Raw genomic sequence first — 23,097 nt, 5'->3', positions numbered from 1 at the left:
CTTCGGGTCTCTTTGGAGGTATGCTATTTAAATGATGCATGTGTCGTAAGAGTCCGGAACTCGCGCCAAAGCCACACTCCATTCCTAAGCACTGGAGTGCAGCTTTGGTGCAGTTTCCAGATTCTTAGGACCCATGCATCATTTAAACAGCATACCTCCAAAGAGACCCGAAGCCGCTTTATTTTGGCAGTCTGTAACAGGCCAACGGCTTGGTACAGACAGGCAAAAAGCACCATCTTGCGGGCAAGGTGAGGGCTGAGCATCCCCACACTCAGGAGTTTATCAAACAAGGGAAACTGGAAGTATAATCCAATGGCAATCCAAACGCAATCATGGGGTTTCACATTATTGCGTGACAGACTACCACATGCAATTTCGGGCAATGCAAAGTCAGTCCGAACACAATCATGGGGTTTCATGTTATTGCATGAGAGGTGATCACATGCAATTTCAGGCAATGATATGCTATCTTTGGGCAATGGGAAGTCAGTTTGAACGTAATTCGAATTCACGTAAATTTGCTGACTAGTGAATTCACATGAATGTGTTCTGGCCCCACTTTCTTTTCATTCAAAATGAAGAGAAATTCCTCCCATGTGATAAACTCCTCAGAGCCCTCCCTGCGCTGCCCGGACGCCATTTTGGCACACAGCTATTCAGATGGTGTGCGCAATGATGAAGTCCCTTTGGCACAGTGCCGAAATGGAGCTGCACCAAAGAGGCATGGCCAAGCCACCCGGCAGCGGCTGTGGCACCTCTTCGCAGGCACAAAAAGGAGCCAGAAAAACTGGCTACTATTTGTGCTCTGCGGAGGCTGGATTGGTTCCGCGGCATAGGTATGCCATGGCACCGATCCGGGGCAGAAAGGGGCGGTGTCTCGCCACCCCTTCCTGCCCGTCTGCACAGGGCCAAACTTATTTTCTATTATAACCATATGTGTGTCATGACACTACTGAATTAGTACTGAATGAAACCTAAAGAGAAAGCAGTATAAGAATCTAGGAATGCTGGAGTGCTGATTACCTTTTGTTTTGATCTCACTGGTGTCACTGGGGGGTGCAGGGCGTGCGGACACACCAGGTGACACCCTAAGAGGAAGTGACACCACTGCTCCTCAAACATCTGCTTTTGGGCTGTGGCATTCACCTGTGCCCCCCCTTTTTTTTCTTCACCTGGTTATTGCCACAAAATTGCATGGGAAACTATTCTAATCAGGTTTAATGGGAACCTTTGTGAAAGAGGAGAAGAAATCATGACATACACAGGCATGGGGGTCTGATTCTTTGCTTCTTTCATTCTTAGATGCAAGAATAAAATTTTTCAAAATGCTTACTCCTCACTGAGTACTGAGAATGGGAATTTCTGCACTTTTAAAATGCGCTTTTAACCTTTTTGAACTTTTTGGCAAAAAAAAATCACAAAGATTTTCTTAACCTAAAAACCCCAAAGCTTTCTTTAAATAAATACAACAGGGAAATAAACGTTTGTATTGAAAACAACAGTATGTGCACATGTATATGTATAGTGACAGAGAAGATTTCTACTTAAAGATGAGAGGATGAAACAAATCTAAATTTTGAAAATGTGTACAAGATGAACATTTTACAGCTTAATCTTTAAAAATATGCAGTAACTTAGGAAATAAAATATACCAAGAATATGTTGTTTTCTATACCTGATCTTTGATGAAATGGCATGACTCTCCTGCAATTCTAACTGAACTCTCAAAACAAGTGATGCATCTTACACAGTTATGCCAAAGACAGTATGTGTGTCAGATACGCCCCATACTGTATGTGTCAAAAATGCCCTTTGGAAAAAACACTAATGGTCCAGAGCAATGTAGAAATGATAGTGAATGGTTTGAACTTTCAAAACATTTCTGTATGATTTACACACTTGAATAATAAAATAAGGGTGACATAATTCAGACAATGCACATTCACTTGACTGAAATGACATAGACGAATGCCACAACATGCTAATTGTTAATGACATTTTTAACTCCTTTGGAGTTATTTTCTTCTTAGAAAACTTGACACATGCACGGCTATAGACAAGTTAAAGAATGATTTATATACCTACAGACATACAGGTTAAAGGGTTGATGGATTTGCATCAATTGCCAGTGCCAAGGAATCTTTAAATTTGAAGACAGTTGACAATGTTTCAAATAAATGCATTAATTTTTATTATTTAGAAGAGGGTGTATACCATCACCCTTAGAAGCAAAACTATGAGTGTAACATCACAGGTGGTTGGCTAATAATGTTCAACATCTTTTCATGGCCTTTAGCTATTTATTTCATAGCTATTGAAAAGTAATTATTATTACAAGCCACCTAAGAGCCAGCATATTTTACATGGCCACTATTTACAGCACCACTGTTTCCTGCTGTGTGTCTCCCTTTCCATGGTGCATTTGTGAAAATGAACACCACTTGACATGATGCCAATGCACAGTAATGTACCTAACATACTGGACGCCCAAGTGTGGATTATTTTTAACATCCCCATCAAAACTATATTCAGCAATAATCATGAAATGAAATAAATAATAATAATGGCTAGAAAAGAAACACAGGCAGTAAAAATATTGAACTTTGTAATGAAGTTGTACTGAACTTTGCAAATATAACCATGTCAGTTAAAAATATAATCAATTAATTAGATATAAATGATGTATTACAGTATAATAATAATAATAATGGATTAATATGTTTAAATTACATTAATGTATATTTATTTATTCATCTGGAGTATTTATACCCCCCTCTTCAGCCACAAAGGCTCTCAGAGTGGATTAATTTTTTTATAGACCCTCAAGCGTACAATCTAAAAAGACATGACACAAACGGAGAAGGGAATGCTGATGGGGAAGGGATTAAGTTCATTGGTTCTTCTCTCCCTCTGGGGCCAAACTGCATTTTTTTGGCAGTGCAGATGTAGACTAATACCTGAAAAGTCTGTTTTCCATTGTGCAAGAATTAATACTCACAGATTCAAGGCAAGTGACAATCCAGTGTGATAGACCGGTTTCACCTTTAACACCACCCTCCAATATTTTATTTTCACAGCATAGCAGCTATTTTGTTCCCCTGCTATGCTCATCTTTTTCTCATCTTCTTTCCAACTGGGAACAGCTCTGAAGAAGCCTATGGAAAAAAAACAATAGAACTTAAATTCTTCTGTAAAGCTTGTAATGATTGCCATATCTTTGCACTGAGTTCTGGTACGCTTATAGCTCTGTAAAAGAACCAGCCATCCTCTTTGCACAGACCAGGCTTCTAACATTTACTTTGGGAACCTTTCATGTTGGGATAGCAAAAGCAAGATCTTTTCCCCCAACACAAGGATTTCTCTACCTTATCTTGAAATAGAGATAGAGTGCAGAAAAGTAGAGTTCCCTTGTGTCGGTTGTGTTGGCAGGCCCTTTAAGACTAACTGGCTTATGTTACATCCCCTTTAAGACTAACTGATTTATATTTCAACATGAGTTCTTGTGGATATTAATCTGGCCAATCCAATCACATCAGAACCCTTAATTATAAGTCTTGCATTACAGGCCCTTGAAAATCTCCTCTGGACTCACCATTCTGCCAGGAAGATAAAGCACTGAAGAAGGAAAACTGTAATTCACATTTGAGGACAAATGAATGGGAAGCAGGAGGAAGAGGGGGAGGGGAGGAAATTTACAGCCTCTTTAAAACTAACTGATTTATATTTCAACAAGAGTTTTACTTTCTCAGTCATTGCATCTCAGGAAGTGGATTAATATCCACAAGAGCTCATGTTGAAATATAAATCAGTAAGTCTTAAAGGGGCTGAAACATATGTCAGGGATGATGGGAGTTGTAGCTCTTCACCTCTGGCTCTAACTCACCACCTTGTTATGCAGCGGAGCTGATCAGCTTTGATCAGTGGTTAATGCTTTTCTCCAAAGCAGCAGAGTTTCAGAGAATAGGCTGAAGACCCTGACAAACTCTCCAAGCCTTCTCACTCTTTTTCCTCAGAAGTCTTCAAACTTCTCCAGAATCCTGCTGGCTCTTGTATCTTCACTCAAGACACCAGACAACTCAGTAGTCTTATATAAAAGATCTACTTTATTCTACTATATACAAATACTAATGCCCTCAACAATCTCTACAATCTCCAAAACACTCCAACTATCCACAACTACCCACCAAAATACATTGGCAAACATTGCAATTATTATAGCCATCGTTAATCACCACCCACCAGTCAGTTTCCACCCAGTGGGCGTGTACATTCATTTTGATTGGTTCACATAGTTCAACCCATACTTAAGAGTTTCATCATTTCACCTTGTACACTTAATGAATCTCAGATGTTTCCAATTGTACATTCTATAATTCTGTCATTGACATTCAAGACTTCTAAATTACATTAGCTTTTTCACTTGTGTGGCTTCTTAATTGCTCTTGCTTAGTCATTGTGACTTTCACATACATGTTTTATTTCTACTACTGTATGTCCCATGTTGCATTTTCCTTAACAACATAAGCCAGTTAGTCTTAAAGGGCCTGCTAGGTTTCTTTTTTCTCTCTGCTTCTCTCCACTTCCCCTTCTTATGCACCAGACTAGCAGGGCTACTTCTTTAAGGATTCATTTTAAAAAAGAAATGTAGGTGGTGCTTACCATCACCTCACTCCTGACCTCCTCCCTTCTTTTCTGCCTTACTCAAGGAAATTCCAAGAGAAGGAGAAGGAGGGAGGGGAGTGGAGAAGCTTCCCTGTTCTGGCACCTCAGTGAGAAAGGGAGGAATGAGGAGCTGCCATTGAACCCCCTTAGTTTCCTGAACCTGGAGTAAATTCGTCCACTTGAACCCCCATTAGGATGTCACTGGCAATGCAGAACCTGTGGATTACACATTTGGTTGTGTGTAGCCAGCAGGTCTTCAGTGCAGCCTGTGTGAGAAGCCAAGTGGCCATCTCGAAATCCAACCCAACACATTCCTCACCTGCCATATTTTACTTCTTCCTGTTGACCTTAAGGAAGTGAAATTGTGATGGGAAATGTAGAGTTGCATTCCCCGATTAAAGTCCTAATAGGCCTCCCTTCCTCCTTACTGGCAAGGAGACTGGCTAACGGGGTTTTTATTCTGTTTTTATTGTATTTGTATAATAATTTTTGATGTATGTTCTGTATATTGTACTGTTTTTACTATGTTGTTAACTGCCCTGATCTTTGGAAGGGTGGTATAAAAATAAAAATTTTTATTTATTATTTATTAGAGTCTTCATGCCATCCAACCCGTGTAAACTACACTCCTAAACAAACTGCTGCTGAAGCAGTGCAACTGTGATGGGAACAGTATGCTTCATCACTCTTGCACCAATTCTCTTATAAATTCCAGTGTGTGTGGATGTGGACTAGAGCTGCCACAGTGAAAACTAGAAAGCTCTTCTAGCTTTAATGGCTTTGTGTAAAAGAGAATTTCAGAAAGCAATGTAAGAAGCAACACCTGTTGAAATTACCTTTTCTACACATGTGTTAAAGATATGGGAACCATCTTCAGTTTTCACTCTGGCAACCCTAATGAGTGAAGGAAGAGAGAGGAGATATGTGTGCACAGTGTATAAGAATGTGCAGATAAACAGGGGGCAGTCTCTCTCTCTATGTGTTCTTATGCCCATGACTGAGTATAAGATATTTGTTTATATGGCTGCACGTGAATGTGTTTTTTGGGGGGTGTTTCAACACCCTGCTAGGTCCACCCATGTACAGTGGTACACAGCCCCAGTTCACAACTCAACACCATGTGTACCTCTTAAGGACCCAAAGGTTGGTTACCCCTGCTTTTGTCCAAAATCATCTTGGACTGATCAATGTAGGAAAGAAGAAGTGATAATTTGATTAACCTGGGATTTAGTTACCTATTTGTTTAAATCATTTCTACTTTGCCTTTCCTCTAATGTACTGTAATGTAAATATTATAACATTACAACAAAACACTAAACACAGATATATATACAGTGGTACCTCGGGATACGAAATACCCAGGTTACGAAATTTCCGGGATACGAAAAAATCCCATAGGAAATAATTGTTCCGGGTTACGAATGTTTTTTCGGGTTACGAAAAAACTTTTGGTGCTTTTTTCGGCTTTTTCGCACGAAATCGCGGCTTTTCCCCATTAGCGCCTATGGCATTTCGGCTTACGAAGGCTTTTCGGGTTACGAAAGCGGCCGCGGAACGAATTACTTTCGTAACCCGAGGGAGCACTGTATATATATATATATTTAGAAATAGGGAATAAAAAGGTCCTATGAAACGTCACCTGTTCCAAACACAGGGCTAGCTGTACAGGTGAAGGTGAGGAGCCTCATTGTGTGGATGGTGTAGGAGGAAGACTTTTAGATTTGTTAGGCAATGCAAAATATTCAGTCAAAAGCCTGTAAAAAGGAAATGGGCTTTTCTTGAACAAAAAATGTGACCATATTGCTGGATTGTTGTTGTTGTTGTTGTGTGCCTTCAAGTCATTTCTTAATTATGGCAACCCTAATGGGTTTCCATAACTATGATTTGTTCAAAGGAAGTTTGCCATTGCCTTCCTCTGAGGGTGAGAGGGTGTGACTTGCCCGAGGTCACTCAGTGGGTTTCCATGGTGAAGTGAGAATTTGAACCCTGGTTTCCCAGAGTTGTAGTCTAATACTCAAACCACTTCATGACATGAAAAGGATCACAGAGGCAGTGTACAGACTGCCCCTTTGGGGCGGCCTGCACCCGCCCCTTTCCCCGACGGATTGGGGCCTGAGCTGCCACAGCTGCAGCCCCGGAGAGCCTGATCCGCCGCTTTTCCTGGCCTCGGGGAAGCGGCAAAAGGCTGCTTCCTCGTGGCCTGGAAAGGGGTGTCCTTGGGGCTTCATGCCCCAAAGACACCCCAACAGCAGCAGGGAGAGAGAGAAAGGGGCCGCTCGGCTCCTTTCTGTCTGTATCGCTGGTGCAGCTGTTTAAAGGCAGCGCCAGCGACACACGTGGCAGAAGGAGCTCCAAAACAGAGCTCCTTCTGGTGTCACTGAAAGGGCGCCACAAGTGCCCTTCAGCGATGCCAAGACATAACGGATGCACCATGCCATTTGGATGCGACGCGGCCATTACATCAAAATGGCGGCGCCTGTGTGAACAGGGCGCCACCATTTTGTACGTACTCCATATGTACTAGGGTTGTGGGCATTTAAAAGAGACGCCTCCAGGCAACTCTAGTACGTACGGAGTACGTACAAAATGGCCCATCTGGACAGGGCCAGAGTAATTTGAGCTGAATATTGATGGAAAGCCAAATGAATGGAGAAGCAATCAATTTTAGCTTAATCATCCTCAAGAAACGAAAGTGGGGATGGAGTGGAAATAGGTTGAGTATGAAATAAATCACAATTTCCATTTAGAAATCCAAAGCACAAGCTAGGCCCATTTCAAGAGGGGCACTGTATATAGGTAACATAGGAATAGCTGTGTTGGCCATGCAGCAAAATACAACAAAATCCAAAAACCACAAAATAGTCTTATTATTCTGTTGTTAATGGAGCAGAAAGTTTATTACCTGTCCTCTATTGGCCTTTGTCCTCAGTTCCCACATGGTCAAGAAGGAGAGTGGCCTCTGCCCACACTGATGTCCCTCCAGACCATCTTAACTGACAAAACTAGTAATATATGCAACAAAACGTATCTCTGTCACTCTAACCTCATCACTTTCCTTCTCCTGTATGGTTTTTAACACCTTTGCCTTGTGAAGAAGCCAGTGAAGCTTTGAAAACCTGCATTATATTTTTTGTGCATTTTAGTTGTTCCCATAAATGTATCACTGTTTTGTGTATTTTGTATTTTGTTGTACTTTATTGTGTATAGGTGTTTCTGTGACAATGTCAGAAGCCTCCTAGCTATGAGTATAGATATAGTTGGTGTTATAGAAACTTGGTGGAATGGAGAAATCAGCAGGATGGAGTTCTCTCTGAATACAAATCTTATGAGAATAATCAGGAAAGGTATAATAAAAGTAACATTGCTCTGTATATTAGGGAGAGGGTTGAGTCAGACAAACTTTAAGAAGTCTGATTTCCCCACAGAATCACTGGGGGCGATGATGCCAAGCACTGAAAGCAACTCAGCACTACAGACATGCTACCATCCCTAGAATGAATATTCTCAGGGGCATCTAAAGATAGAGAATGAAATCAAGGTGCATCTAGATGTGTTAATATTGTAATAATGGATGACTTAATTACCCTCACATTGACTGGACAAATCATCATCATCATCATCATCATCATCATCATCATCATCATCATTATTATTATTATTATTTTGTCAAAGCAAGATATTACATTTCTAGAAATCCTAAAGACTATGGCATTCCTAGAACTGTTGTTTTTGAAGTGACCAGAGGGGAAGTGGAACTGGACTTAATCCTAAGTATTAGTGCTGTAAGCATGGCTGAACTGATTGGAAACAGTGAACACAGTGCTATCAAATTTAACTTATGTGTGAGTTGTGCAAAAATGCCAGGAAACTCTACCATGATCCTATTTGACTTCAAAAGAGGGAACTTCTCTCAAATGAGGAATCTATAAAAAAGAGAAGATGAAAGAAAAAGGCAAAAGTTTCAAATCTCTTCATGATGTTTGGGGCCTCCTCAAAATAATTAAGAGAGAGTCAGTCTGAATGCATACCAGAAGTCAGGAAAACACAAAGTCTATGAGATCCCCAGCAAGGCTAATGAGCAGTGTGAAGGAAGCTACTAGATTTTAAAAGGCTTGCTTTAGAAACTAGAAGCATTGTTCAAATGATGCAGACTTAAAAGAACACAAAGGCCCTGAACAAACTGGTGAAAAATGCTGGCATTGGGGCAGAGTGGGGGTGTGGCAACCGCACACTGTGTGCCCTGGCTTTGTCCCCATGCCGACATGATGCTGTGTGTCACAGCACTCCCTTGGTGCAGCATGTACATGCACTGCACCAAAGGGGTGCCAAAAAGCTGTGACATCAGTGGCTATGGTGCCCTTTCCACAGTGCAATAAGAAGCCACTTTTTGTGGCTTCTTTTTGTGCCATGGACCTATTGGATTGGAGGCAAGGCATGCAGTTGCCACGTCTCTGATCCGACAGTAAAAGGGCCAGTGTTTCACCACCTCATAGGGGCCATCTGTACAGCCCCAAAGTTTCACAAAGGGAATATAAGCAGAAAATCAGGGATGCAAATAAAGAATTTTGAGAAGTATACTGAAAATATCATTAAGCTCCAAGTACTGCAGGCCCATCTCCCAAGTCATAACTCACCAGGATATCATGGTAGATGTCCCAAAATGTGACAGTATGTTATTGATTGTTGTCAAATTGCAGTGCCCACTATTAAATCAAAAAGTAAACATTCCAAATTGGGAAGAGGTTCCTAGAAGCAAAAAGAAATCAAGATATATACCTTAAATTTTGATATTCTATATATTTCCCCAAGTTCCAGGGGACAATTTCAAGTCAAAATTCCACCAAAGACTCTTTAGAAGCAGAACAGGGGGCCTGTCATAACCCACCAGGTTTTTCAAGGATTAGATGAGATTAAATCTAAAAATCTTAATTCACCTCAAGTTTTGCTTTAGGCTAAATTTGATGGCAACTCTAATCAACTCTATGAACTTAACCATGGATGGACTCTCTGACATCTTCTGTACTCCATTTTTCACATTTAAAAGTTAGAAAGATATTTCACCAGGTAGCCCTTTTTTTCTTTCCTTCTAATGCACTGCCTTTTGCCCTGTTACCATCACTGCTTCTATAAAGAACAAAGAAACAAAAGAAAAGAATATCTGAGAAGTAATTAACAAGAGGAAGATTGCTACAGGTCTCTGAGGCATTACTCAGAGTGTTAGTCCTAAATCTTTGATAGGAAGATGTTACAATGAACAGTGTGAGGGGATTGAGGGATATGGTGATGAGCATATACAAATCAGCAAATATGATGCCTTGGGCATTTTAGTTCTGCTCTATTAGATGAAATAATGCCAATGGAGTAAATGTCAAGAGTGAGCAATTGTGCTGATATTTGCTATTTAAATAGGATTGTAAGGTTATAACTTTATAACTTTATTTGAGATTCACTATAGAAGATTCATATTGGTCTCCAAGACATTGAACTGAGTAAACTTCTCTGTAACACAAGCTTGAAAATTTTTGGCTGTCCAGATATTTTGGACCACAACTCTCATAATCATTTACTATTGCCAGGTTAGCTGGGATTTATAGTATTGAAGTCTAGAACAATAGGTGAGCCAGAGAATCCCCATTTTGGCTGTAATTTCTGCATATAATTGCTGCCTATGCACATTTGACTTTTACATGTGTATTTTCTGTAAGTAACATATCAGCATGGACAGCCAGTATGGCATAGTGGTTTGAGCACTGGGCTATGACTCTGGAGACCAGGGCTTGAGTCCCAGATCTGTCATATAAACTCACTGAGTGACTTTGGGCAAGTCACACACTCTCAGCCTCAGAAGATGCAACGTTAAACCCCTCTGAAAAAAATTAACAAGAAATCCCCATGTTAGGCTTGCCTTAGAGTCGCCATAAATCTGAAATGACTTGAACACATATAACAACAAACAATGACATAACAGTGTAGGCAGTGTAGTCAACATGGTGTGGTAGGTAACACTTCATTTGTTAATGCTGCAAAAGATGGTATTTTACAGGCTGCAATCCACCATGCTCTCAGTATACCATGAATATCCACATGTGGAAATAAGCAATCTCAGCCCAACACAATCCCCATGCATAATAGCAAGACTGAGCAACATATGCAAATGGCTGGGTGCCAATGTGCAACATATGATGCACACTGCACAACTGTAACATGCAATGTGCAACCACAAAGTGAAACATCACTGTATGTGCAGCTCTGCTTCTACTGCTGTGAGTAGAATGTGACTGTTATGATGGTGAGTACTTTATCCTGCATGCATATGTCACTAACAGGATGCCAGCCAAAGTTAGATGAAATAAATGGTCTGGAAGATGTTTTGAACAATCATTGCCCAAATAATTTACCATGCAGAATAAAATGGTTTAGCATGAAACAATTTTAAACATAGTTAGATGAGATGATTTGAAATATGTTTTTAAAAGTGATTGCAGAAATACATTACTATGCACAACAATGCTATCAGGCACAAAATGGTTTTAAAAGAATATTTACTGAGAATACATAATGTGTATTGTCCTAACAAAAGAGAGGAAGAAACGATGAGAAATTCCCAAACAATATATTCAAAGTACAGTAGCTATGATGCAAACCCTACACTATAATACATTTTGGGTTAAAATTTAGGATCAAGACAAGTACAAATTTCAGATGTAAATACCATCAGCTTTACATTATTAGTGGCTAACTATGTTATTTCCTGTGATATACAGGAGTGAAAAGGCTGATGATTTAAAATTCCTAGAATCAGAACAAGAAGTTAATAAAAATAAATGTCACAAAACCAAATTGCAAATCCACATTTGAACAAACGGAAGTATGATTCCTGCAATACAGAAAACCTTTCAATATGTCAAGGAGATAAAGGTAGCTAGGTTTGGGATATTGAGTTATCTTGCCATATGTGGACTTCATTGTTCATTTAAATGTATAGGCAACATATGTATGGAAAGAAATAAGCAGGATGCTCTATGGTAGGTAAGCATAGTGTCCACTGAACTGTATTATTCTAGTTAGTAACAATACATCTTAACATTACTCTGTTCTACAAATATGTTAAACCTTGTCAAAGGACTATTTGACATCAGTTTTAATTGATACATGGTAAGAATGTACACAATATATCGGGTAGGAGAGAGGAATAAATTTAGTATACAGTACGCTTATGCTAAATATCAATGCTTGCAGAGAAAAATGATAATCCCCTGGTTGGAATTAACCTATTGTGAGCTAATATGTGTTAGTGAATCCCATTATGGTGATTATATGTGACTCAAAGTCAAACTCATTGAAAGATCATCCAGATAGCTCTAAAATTAGACTTGCTAGTGTATGTGAGATTTTGCAAAGTGTGGTTTGGTCATGCGCCATGTAGATGCCACATAATGGATTGATGAACTGTCAAGGTGCAATTCATTTGTTTCCCCTTATCACTCACAGAACAGGTGTCCTGTCAGCCTCTTCCAGTTTCCACACATAAAGCCTTGTAGCTTTTTTTAAAACACAGAAATGGAAGGAAAAGATACTTTCATTTACAACTGGATAATAATGTTTTGTGCATTCTGACCTTTCCCTATCCAGTGCCTAGGCAGCTGCCCTCAATCACAAAGTGTCACTGACTCCCCCACTTGAATTTTACAGAGCAACAGGAATTAAAGACCTTATCATGTAACAATATAAGCTGTCACTGCCCATATATATATAAAAGTCATTTGAAGATGGTTTTTAAAAGGTGAGGAAATGAATAATAATTAATAATAATAATTTGTTTTATTTATATACCGCTATTCCAGAGATCATAGCGGTGAACAGCAAGTAAGCTAATTAGCCCCCAACAGCCTGGGTACTCATTTTAGCGACCTCAGAAGGATGCAAGCCTGAGTCGAGCTTGGGCCCTTTGCTGGTCTTGAACTCGCAACCTTGTGGTCTTGAGTAAATGGCTGCAGTACAGCATCCAAACAAAAAGAATTATTAAAGGTAAGCATGTACACACTGGTCTATGGGCACATAAATCTAATTTCAGTCTGTAAATTTCACATGCATTTGATCATAAATCCATTCTGTCTTGCTTTCTGAAATTTTTAAAAGAATTAACAAAATCTGGCATCTAAGTTGTCCATCTTATTCTTTAAACAGGAAATTTGGTATGTATTTCACAATTTTGTATTTATTTTTTTTAAAAAAAGCCAAGAACCATTTTGCAATTTGGTACAGTGGCAATCCAAAAGATTGCTGGATTCCAGTCTGCCTCTTAATCTAGATAGAACATATCAGGCTGGTTTGATTAAAAATGGGGAATGGATGTTCTACATCATTCTCATTTGCGCACACTTGCTTTTTTAATATATCTCTGTTACCAGAACATCTCTAAATATTCCAAGGATCAATGTGTACAAGATGTGCCTGCTCAGTTAAGTTTCATATTTGATTGATTGTCTAACTTTCAGTCATGCTGCCTCTGCAGCCTCTGTTGAGTTCAATTTGGTTTGCACAGGAAAACTACCACATCATTAGTATCTGTGATTGCTTGTCCAGTAGGAGCACAGGTCAACATACTACATATAAGCACCAGGATTCTTGACCTTCCTGCTGATAGCTCCTTTCTTCCATGAAAAGGTAATCTTGTTAATTTGGGGCCAAGGATGACAATCAGAAGGGCATTTGATGTGGGTTGCAGCCAGCATACCTCTTCATGTATGAGAGACCCCGCCTGTTTGCGAACATCTATTGAGGTTCTAAATCTACTGTGTGCAACTTCAAGAAATTGCTAGCAAATAAACATTTTGGCAATAGACAATAGATACATAGATCCCCAGTCTCTTGGCATTGTTAGGGATGATGGGAGTTGCAGCTCTTCTCCTGGCTTTCACTCTCACCCCCGTGGTCAGCGGAAGAACAACCAGTTTGACCAGTAGCTCTGAGAATTGGCTGAAGATGTCTTCCAATCTTCTCTGGAGTCTGCTGGTTCTTGCTCAGCTCTCAAGACACCAGTCAACACAGTAGTCTTCTAAAAAGATCTACTTTTATTCTAATATATACACTATGCACAAAACAATTCACTACTCACAAAACTCACACTACTATACTCCTCAATACCCACACTACTATACTCCTCAATACCCACAAAAAATATTGCCATACATTATTGCTTATATAGACATTTGTCTCTCTATTCATTATACAGTTGCCACCTCCTGGGCGTGTACATACATTATGATTGACATACCATTCTTGGCTCAATCTAGACCTTGCATTGCATCATACATTACTGTCCACTTAATGACTTTCAGGTGATATCAATTTGCACCTTTTCACTTTGTCCTTGCCACATGTGTCCTTGGCTTTTAGGACCTTCTAATTACATTATATGCAACACCTATGTGACATTTCAATTGCTTTTGCTGTGTCATGTTACTTTCAAATACATTCATATACATATTATATTTCTTGTGACTATATATCCCATGTGGCTTTTTCCTGACAGGCATACCCATAGTTAATGTTGAAAATATGTGAAAAGCATGCTTCCCATATGCAAGCACTCTGATTCCACAATGGGCAAGACTGTAACTATTCTTCTTCTTATGAAGAAGTAACACAAATAATTCTGTCCAGAGGAAAACAATTATTCTCTGTAACCCTTCATGCCTTAAGCATGGCTCAGTCCATTTGATTTTTGCATCCATTTTGCCAAAAACTTGGGGAGGGGGCAGGAATCCAGTTTGGTTAGTCACACATGATTAAGAGATGTTACAGAAAGTTCATTCTAATGAAAAAGAATTTTTAAAAGTTCACATGAGATCTTCTACTACAGGCAGTTTTGACATTTGGTCCACAGTATAGAAGGAAATAGCTGCTCCAAAAATATGCTAACCATCCTCTCTTTTGTTTGCATTCTATTCAGTGGCTTGCATAAATATTCAAAATCCACAGAAAAGAAACAAATCAAAATGTTTGACATTCTACCTCACGTTCCTGGCATTCCTTGAGGGACTGGAATACAATGCAAAACCATGATTCTTTTCAAACATTGGTTCCATAGATTTTTTTTTCCCCTCTGTAGGTCTTTCTCTTTTTTCTACACTGAACTCTCTATCAGCATAGCATTAGATATTTCCCAAAGGAACTTTCATTGTAGTTCAAACAAGGTCATGGTTACAACGAAGAACCACTTAGAAGAGGACCACATATGAATATATATATATATATATATATATATATATATATATATATAATTTATTTTATTTATATACCGCTATTCCAGAGATCATAGCGGTGAACAATAAGTAAGCTAATTTGCAAGTAAGCTAATTAGCCCCCAAAAGTCTGGGTACTCATTTTAGCGACCTCGGAAGGATGCAAGCCTGAGTCGAGCTTGGGCCCTTTTGCTGGCCTTGAACTCGCAACCTTGTGGTCTTGAGTGAATGGCTGCAGTACAGGCATTTAACCACTGCGCCACCAGGGCTCCTTCTATATATAGAGTGTGTGTGTGTGTGTGTGTGTGTGTGTTAGAATCTCCACACATCATAAAATCATAATATCCTTTAGCCTGCATGTGCATATAAACCTAAACCAAGCCAAATACTTATGGGCAAACCAAACTCTTGATAGTTTTTTAAGCCAAGTAGACATAAGAGAAAGCTGGATTAGTAAACTCTGATGCAGGATAAAAAGGTAAATTGTATTAACTTAGAGAAATAAGACTTTACCTAGAATAAAAAATATAACAAAATAATTTTAAAATTGCAGAAGTAATAATGCTTTTAATAGCCTGCCTTTTAATGCCAGAAATTTAGTTTAGGAAGGATGTGAACAAGGTGGAGCATGTATAGAGGACGGTGACCAAAATCATGAAAGGTCTGGAAATTGTGCCCTATGAGGAGTGGCTTGGGGAGCTAAGTATGCTTAGACTGGGGAAGAGAAAGTTAAGAGGTAACATGATAACCATGTTGAAATATTTAAATGAATTCAAAGATATAGCTGTGTTTGTCTGGAAAATCATTATGCAAGGTGATCTGGTAGCACCTGTGAGACTAACTAAAAGAAAGAAGCTGGGAGCATGAGCTTTCATAGACTTGAGCCTACTTCTTCAGATGCATAGAGTCCAGAGACAGACCAATATAAGCTGGTTGGGTGACAGAAAGTACATTTAAATTCAAAATCTTGTGGGTATGGAGGTGAGATGTTCAGTTTTAACTATGGTTATTGGGGGACAAAGTCAAAAAGAAGGATGTTGCCTAAAGCCAAGAAGGGTAGATAACCATATGAATGAGTATTGTAATGTACTCTCATTTTCTGTCTTCAGTCTCTTTCTGTACTAGATTAATCCTGGGTACAAGTCTTGCCTTATTTATTTGTTTTTTACATCATATGGTGGATACTGTAGCTTGAAGAATGCTTGTTTTAATTCCATGAGTCTGGTGTCCCTATCTTGTGAGTTTGAGCAGATCTGATTGCATTGGAGGGCTTGGCTGTAGACTATGGATCTGGCAGTATGTTCAAAATGGAAATTGCAGTCGTTGGGTTTGTGATACAATGTGCTGCTTAGATGCCTGTTTTGTAGCATGGTGTCCAGAAAGTGAACTTATTTTGTTGATAGTTTTAGGCTGAGATTGATAGTAGGGTGGAAGTTGTTTAAGGGATGTCATATTGAGGAGGGGGGAAGGTTGTTTTCTGCTGCTCCAGAGAGTAGGACATGGAGCAATAAATAATAATAATAATAATAATAATAATAATAATAATTTTATTTTTACCCTGCCTATCTGTCAAGAGACAATCAGGGTGGCTTACAATAAAAATCCATACAATACAACAATATCCCAATTGTCTCCTCCCTCCCCCAAAACATCAATTAAACTCATTTAACCATTAAAATATCCATTAATATAATTAGAGATGGGCGGATCGGGCTACAGAGTCCTCAGTGAGATGGTCGATTCAATTGGTGTGCTATTCAGGAAAGGCCTGTCAGAAGAGATCCATCTTGACAGACTTTTTAAAGCTGTCCAGGCTGGTAATATGGTGGATCTCCTCTGGCAGGCCATTCCATCATCTGTGAGAGGTTGTTAAAAAGGTCCTCTGGGTAATTTCAGCCAACCTGGTCTTTATAGGCTGTTGTAGATTCTTCCCAGATACAAACAGGAAAGGTGATTCCACATAAACATCAGGAAGAATTTCTTGATGGTAAGAGCTGTTCAACACTGGATATGCTGCCTCATATTCTGGCCTCTGAGGGAGAGAGAAGGCTGGCCCAGTACCATCAGGGGCTAGAATGAAGAAAGAGGCTCCTCCTCCCTAACTGTCATCTTCCGGCCTCTGAGGGAGAGAGAAGGCTGGCCCAGTACCATCAGGGGCTAGCCTGAAGACAGAGGCTCCTCCCTCCCTAACTGTCATCTTTCAGCCTCTGAGGGATAGAGAAGGCTGGCCCAGTACCATCAGGGGCTAGCCTGAAGACAGAGGCTCCTCCCTCCCTAACTGTCATCTTTCAGCCTCTGAGGGAGAGAGTAGGCTGGCCCAGTACCATCAGGGGCTGGCCTGAAGACAGAGGCTCCTCCCTCCCTAACTGTCATCGTTCAGCCTCTGAGGGAGAGAGAAGGCTGGCCCAGTACCATCAGGGGCTAGCCTGAAGACAGAGGCTCCTCCCTCCCTAACTGTCATCTTTCAGCCTCTGAGGGAGAGAGTAGGCTGGCCCAGCTCCATCAGGGCTAGCCTGAAGAAGAAGAGCCCTCCCTCCGGTCCATCTGCCTTGGTCCAGGCCTCAGAGGGAGAGAAGAATGCTGGACCTGATTCCCTCCCCCCGTCACCATTCCCTTCTCCTTTTGTGTCATGTCTTTTAGATTGTAAGGCTGTGGGCAGGGAACTGTCTGTTATCCCCTCTATTGTAAACCGCTCGGATTCCCAGTGATTGGGCGGTATATAAATAAAACCTATTATTATTATTATTGTGTGGTGGAGTTTCCTTCTTTGAAGGTTTTTAAGCAGAGGCTGGATGGTCGTCTGTTGAGAGTGCTTTGATTGTGTGTTCCTGTATGGCAGGCCTTGTGCTCCAAGGCTTAACACAGGTTTGCTTCTATTGAAGCTGCACATTGGAAACTATTGCACTGGCGTACAGACTGTTTTGGTGCAGACATAGGGTAATAGTCATTGTTGCCCACAAAAAAATATGCACACGGCCGGTCAGCTGCACCATTGACACGTTGCACACTCCATAAAGCAATATGATGGCAATGACAGATCCCCAACAATACAATAGATTTAATAAGGATTGTAAAAAACTGACTGATCCAGCAGGGGGACATGGGGAAGCAAGGGAAAGGGGGTATGTACTTTCACCGGTGTGGTTGGTGAGAAATTGGGAGAGAGCCTTCTCCATGGCTGGAGGTCAGGTTGGGTACATCGCTGCTCTCTTTTCACTGGCAACTGAAGACATTTTTATTTGGGCAAGTGTTTGATGGGTGAATTTTAACTATGTAATATGGTGTGCTGTTTTAATGCTTTGCTTGTTTTTACTTTTAAAATGCTTTAACTATAATGCTTTTAACTTACATTTTACTATTATTATTTCATTTATTTTAACTTTTGTAATTAATGTTTTAGTTTTATCTTTTCAAATTATTGTAAGCCACCTTGAATCCCATTTTTGGGAGAAAGGCAGGTTATAAATCTCATAAATAAATAAATAACCAAATGTACATGGGGCCTCCATGATTGTGCTGTGCCAATGTGTCACTGGACACACCGATGCATCATTTGGGCATTTGATCACTTGTGTGATTGAGTGGCTAGTCACATGGCTGGTTGCTCTAGGTATCAAATGGGTTAGCAGCAAAGGGATAAAGAGGTGATTGGTGGCCACTGGCAGTTTATCTTTGCGCATGTGTGCATATGTCTGGGGCAGGAGAGAAATGTCCCATTTTGGCTGGTCTGTCCTTGCAGGAGAAGGGGGTGGTGTGGACTACCCATTGATATTCAGCCCACTGTGAGAGCCAACCGGGAAGTCAGTGAGTTCTCCCTGAAAACCAGGTAAGAAAACCCAGAGGTAAGCCAGTTTTCCCCCTTGTCTGCCCAGTGCCATGGTCTCACGAAAGGTGTGACCAACCCCAACACTGCATTCTTTTCAACATCAGGTCAAAATGCACTTACCAGCCCATAAATTGATTTTTAAAGCCTGATAGAGTTGATGCCTATTTTATGTATCTGCTTTTTGTTGTTATCAATTGTTCTAGTTTTACTAGAATTTGTTTATTATTACATTTTATGTACCATACTGTTGCCATTAGATCAAGACTGGTATATAAATATTTTAAACAAATAATTTTTAAAATGCATAATAATCCAAATGAAACAGTGCAGTCTTGGTGGCCCACCAGAAACTCAAGAAGGATGGAGTACTTGTGGAAGGGAGTTCTACAGTCAAGGTGCCACAACAGAGAATGCCCCACTTGAAATACTCACCTATCTAACACATCAGGGTAGTGGGACACTCAGTGGAACCATTTGTGGGCATATTTGTCAACAGCGTATGTGATATAAAAATTACATGTTTACTTAAATTCTATCATTTATTAAAGAAAAATCAGGAAAGATTAAAAGGACAAAAGAAGTCAGGAAAAACAGGATAGAAGAGACTGAACAGAAAGAGTTTTGCAAAATTGTAACAATATATGCATTTACATTTGGAGGATCAGTACCACATTTAAAAGGCCTCACCTAAATGAAAGGTCCTAAGTAATTGAACACTTTCTCATCTTTTATTTGAAGAAAAGCCTGCTAGCCATAATCTGATTTCTCTACTTCAAAAGGAAGCACCTAGCATTGAATCTGCATCCTATCTCTGTTTCCACATCAAAGCACTGGATTATCAGCTTGTGGATTTGGTCTTCTTGCTTAGTTTCAGGAATGATTTGACAGATAATATGTTAGCATATGCTGCCAATTTTTTAAAAGATAATTTTCAGCTCTTTGCTTCACAAGACAGATCAGCAATACAGCTGCCAAATCTCTTACCAGCAGACTTGAAGGCTGGGTGGGGAAACAGAAAGATTAGGTACCACATTTGTAGGTAGCAAATGCAAAATGTCAATCACATATTTAACTGAGAAACATGGCTTTACTTTCTGGTGTGCCTGAGCTTTACACCAGGTTCACAGGTAGTCCTATAAATCCCATATGTAAAAACCTACCACCAAGACAAGACAGTGGAGAGAATAAAGAATGTCAATTTTTTTTTTTTTTGCTGGCTGTGAAGTCCTATATACTGGTAGATGACTAGAAATCATATGTAGTGGGAATAGCTGTAGATCCCGAGGCACTACAAACCCCACTTCGCCCCCTCCAACAGCCTCATTTTTAGCACGTATATATCTCAAATACTAATTTAAAGACCTGAAATCTTAACTTGAAAATTAGTTTTTAAAAAGATCTTCACAGTACCACAATCACAGAGGTATACCCAGCACTACCCAGGAAAAGTGCAGTGCACAGGCCTAGTTCAAACATGACACTGGCACTTTACAGACCGCCCAAAAAGGGCGGTCTGCCGGCGCCGCTGGTTGCTGCGTCCAGGAACCGCAGCGGCCAAACCGCGTGATTCCTGGACGCAACAAAAAAGAAGCTGCAAAATGCAGCTTCTTCTTGTGCTGCGGAAATGGTGCCACAAGTCGCCAATGGCGCACTCGCGGCATCATTTCTGCTGCGCGGCGTGTGGACGCTAGGCATCCACGATGTCAAGATGCTGGCGCCCGTGTAGAATGGGCGCTGCCATTTTGTACGCTCCGAGCACGTACTAGGGTTAGGGGCATCCAGAAAGGACACCCCTTTCTAACCCTAGTATGTGCTCGGCACATACTTTCGGCGCATGTGTAACGTGCCACTAAGACACTGATGAACACTGCTCATTTCAACTGCAAGTAGGAATGGCTAGACTCTTCTCTTCCGGCAGGCCTTTCCAGATTAACTATCCTGGCCCAGGTTCCCAGGTTCCCTGATTCCCTCATTTCTCCCGTGGCCCCATCTTAGTGATGGTTGAGGATCAACAGAGGGATATCAGGGTTTTTAGTTTTAACTGCTGGTTTTATGCTTTGTATTGTGTTTTTAATATGTTATACTGTTTAATACTGTCTTAAGGGGGGGAGGGATAAAGTGTTTTTAATTGTCATATTTTATATTTTACTGTTGTTAACCGCCCGGATTGGTTTGCCAGTGGGCGGTATACAAATAAATATTATTATTAGACAAATATAGACTTTCCATGAAGTATTGATTGTCATGTACAAACCAGGGTGTGTGACTTGTCTCTTCTTCAACAAGTCAGCGTCATGATCCAACAAGAAACCATGGTCTGTCTCTCATTCTTATCAGGGAAGGAAAAGTCAGAGTTACTGGTTCACGTGTAACAGTAAATACACCAAAAATAGAAGTTTGGTCATTTGTTGAGTGAGTTTAGTCAATCCTGCTTCCTGGAGGAGCAAAGTGAGAACAATTGATCACTATGCATCATGGTTCATTCACAATAAATTTGATCATCATTACAATCCACAAGATCAGACTAACTCTCTGCAGTGATATGATGTACTACTAAGAAGTACAATGGGTATCTACCAGTCAGTCAAGGTTTTCAAATGTGTCTGTTTGTACTCTCATGTATCTCCCTCCACCATTCAGGACTGGTGATGGTGGGGTCTATAGAGAAAGCTGGAAATATTGTCTTCTTGCAGCAGTTTTAATTCCAAGGGTCTGCTTATTTTAACCAAATCTTGTGAACCATGTTTCCTCAGGAACAAATCTTGAGTCAAAGAACATGGCATTCTTTCATTCTCTAAGAATAAACAGGCATAAGGATTTTCTTGAACATCTTTGCATTATAAGATTTCCCCCCCTGTGAAACCTATATTTAATCTAACATTCAGGTGCTCTTTGGGCACCTGCATTCTTTTCAATGGATTAATGAAAGATTAATGAACAGAAATGTGAAACATCAGGAAGTACAGTGCCTAATTCTGTTGGAATGTTGGGTGCATAGAAGTGTCCTTTATGAAGAGACCTTTCAAACAATGAATTGTAACCCTTTCACGTGGAGAGAACCCTTTCTGTGACTGTCTCCAACATATCCCTTAGCTGACTCTCAGAGAGGAGAGATGAGGATCTTAGAAACTCCCATCTATTCCCCAGAGGGATTAGCCTCTCTCTCTGCTGCTCCAAGGAAAGAACTCTCCAGAAGGTTCTTGAATATCCTCTGGGAGCTTCAGGAGGAATCAGCCTGTGGAGGATTCATTTGTAAAGTGCCTTGGTTATTGCATGACTCTACACACTAAGAAAACAATAAATGTGACTTTCATTCGCTAAGAAGGTGAACAGTTTAAGAGACCCTTTTCAACCCTTTTACCCTAGAACAAGCTTTGAAATAATGTTTAGGTCTCAGGGGATACTTGCATAAAAATTATTGTATGTACAACTATAATATGGTCCTGGAGAAGAATGCTGAAGATACTATAGCTGGCCAAGAAGACAAACAAATGGGTCCTAGAACAGAGCAAGCCAGAATTCTCCCTGGAAGCCAGGATGACTTTGCCCACATCATGAGAAAAAAATGAATCATTAGAAAAAATAACCATGCTGGGAAAGGTAGAGAGCAGAAGAAAGTGAGGAAGACCTTATGCCAGATGGTTTGACTTGATCAGGGAGGCCATGAGCCTACATGACCTGATAGGGTAGTAGAGGACAGGAAATTGTGGAAATGTCTCATCCACAAGGTTGCCATGAGTCAAAGTCGATTTGAGGACAGCTAACAAAATAACATTTGCTGTAATATTAGATCCAATCATAAGCTCTTACAAAACTCTGGCATTGCAAGGAATACTTGTTGAGAAATCCCAGGCACTACAATTTATTATTGTTCCTCTCCAACTTTTTAAAATTTTTCTCTCTACAGCTAATCTACTCTAAACTCACCAAATCCACCTGGGCCCATATTCTTCTCCTGTTCTTCTGAACTAGCTTGGATGCAGAAAATGTTTTACTTCTTATTCCTGAGCCTGAACATTTTGTCTTCAAAACAAAAAGTGGCTGTGCTATTAGCTATTAAGTATTAACTATGAGGAGCAGAAGGGGGAGGAAAGGTGTCAAGCACCTGATATATGTTTGTTCCAAGCAACCAGTTTTTCCAGTTTTCTTACAAAGAAGGAAAAACAAAGGTTTTCTTACAAAGGCAGAACTAATTCCAAATTCCCAGACAATGAGTCAGCACTATTTTGTTATGGTTGCAGAAAGTCATGTCAGGTGGTGTGATAACATTTTACCTTATACATAATGGGGTTAGTGAAAAACATCAAAGGAGTGTGATGAGGACATTTATAATACAATACCTTCTTGTTAATTTTACATCTA

The 23,097-nt window shown here is 40.1% G+C and overlaps 1 long non-coding RNA gene across 1 annotated transcript in view; it reads right to left on the bottom strand.

The window, feature by feature from the left end:
- The window catches only part of LOC121927696, a 33,167-nt gene extending 10,442 nt beyond the window's left edge, over nucleotides 1-22,725 (bottom strand). Inside the window, exons 1-3 of the long non-coding RNA XR_006103307.1 lie at nucleotides 22,663-22,725; nucleotides 9,297-9,408; nucleotides 2,999-3,155 (exon numbers count right to left, since the gene is read on the bottom strand). This is a non-coding gene — a long non-coding RNA (uncharacterized LOC121927696). The remainder of the gene's footprint in view (nucleotides 1-2,998; nucleotides 3,156-9,296; nucleotides 9,409-22,662) is intronic.
- Between the last annotated feature and the right edge of the window lie 372 nt (nucleotides 22,726-23,097).

The sequence above is a fragment of the Sceloporus undulatus genome, chromosome 4, assembly GCF_019175285.1.
Source record: "Sceloporus undulatus isolate JIND9_A2432 ecotype Alabama chromosome 4, SceUnd_v1.1, whole genome shotgun sequence".
Lineage (NCBI taxonomy): Eukaryota > Metazoa > Chordata > Lepidosauria > Squamata > Phrynosomatidae > Sceloporus > Sceloporus undulatus.
This window is presented reverse-complemented; position numbering and strand designations above follow the sequence as displayed.